A 976-nucleotide genomic window follows, 5' to 3' on the forward strand; every position below is an offset into this window, starting at 1 on the left:
CGTTGTTAGGGACTTAAGGAATTCTAAAAAACTTCTAGTTTATTGCTCAAACCATTTTTCTTTTCTTTTATTTCTTCTTTTCTTTTGTCTTACTTCTTTTTTATCTTAACTTCCTTTATCTTTCTTGACTTTGCAAGGTACAGTGCATGACACGAGGAAATCCATCAAATCTATTTGCACCTGACAGAGAGATTGAAAGGACCTTGCACCGAAGACTTAGGGAAGTGGGTGAAAGCACTAGTGAAAGAAACATTGAAATTGAGGACACAGAATCTGTAATCATGGCCTAAGAAAGACGTAGTTTATCCGAATATGAAATGGCGTAATTCATGGGAGAAGAATTTAGTGTGCAAGCACCATCCATTGCCACAAATAATTTTGACATCAAGACAAGCACCATCGGCTTGGTCCAAAATTCAGTCCAATTTAGTGGTCTTGCAAATGAAGATGCCCATGATCATCTTTCCCGTTTCCTTTAAATATGTTCCACTTTCAAGATAACGGGATGACTGACGATGCGATCTGGCTTTGACTATTCTATTTCAGTTTGAGAGATGGAGCATACCGGTGGCTCACATCCTTATTGCCGGGATTGATCAAGACTTGGAAAGATATGGTTGAAAATTTTTTGGGAAGGTATTTTCCTCCTAGCAAAGGGGCAAAGCTAAGGCAAGAAATTTTTGCATTTAAGCAAGGAGAATCAGAGATTCTATTTGAAGCTTATGAAAGATTTAAGGATCTCCTTCGAAGATGCCCCCATCACTGCTTTGCTTCTTGGATGTGGGTTCAGATCATCTACAATGGGTTGAACTATGCAACTCGTCAACTAATTGATGCCACGGCGGGTGGATCTCTTAGTAACAAATACCTCGACGAAACTGAGTAACTCCTTGAATCAATTGCAAGCAATGAGTCTCATTGGGCCTCAAGAAGTGCAGCACAGAAAAGGGATGGAATTATGAAGTTAGTTCTAATG

At 39.3% G+C, this 976-nt stretch overlaps 1 non-coding gene across 1 annotated transcript; it reads right to left on the minus strand.

Annotated features, from left to right (window-relative positions):
* Window positions 1–661: 661 nt before the first annotated feature.
* LOC120266963 lies at window positions 662–768 on the minus strand. Its single transcript, XR_005538343.1, has one exon. It is a non-coding gene; the product is annotated as a small nucleolar RNA R71 (small nucleolar RNA).
* Between the last annotated feature and the right edge of the window lie 208 nt (window positions 769–976).

Source organism: Dioscorea cayenensis, chromosome 1, assembly GCF_009730915.1.
Source record: "Dioscorea cayenensis subsp. rotundata cultivar TDr96_F1 chromosome 1, TDr96_F1_v2_PseudoChromosome.rev07_lg8_w22 25.fasta, whole genome shotgun sequence".
Lineage (NCBI taxonomy): Eukaryota > Viridiplantae > Streptophyta > Magnoliopsida > Dioscoreales > Dioscoreaceae > Dioscorea > Dioscorea cayenensis.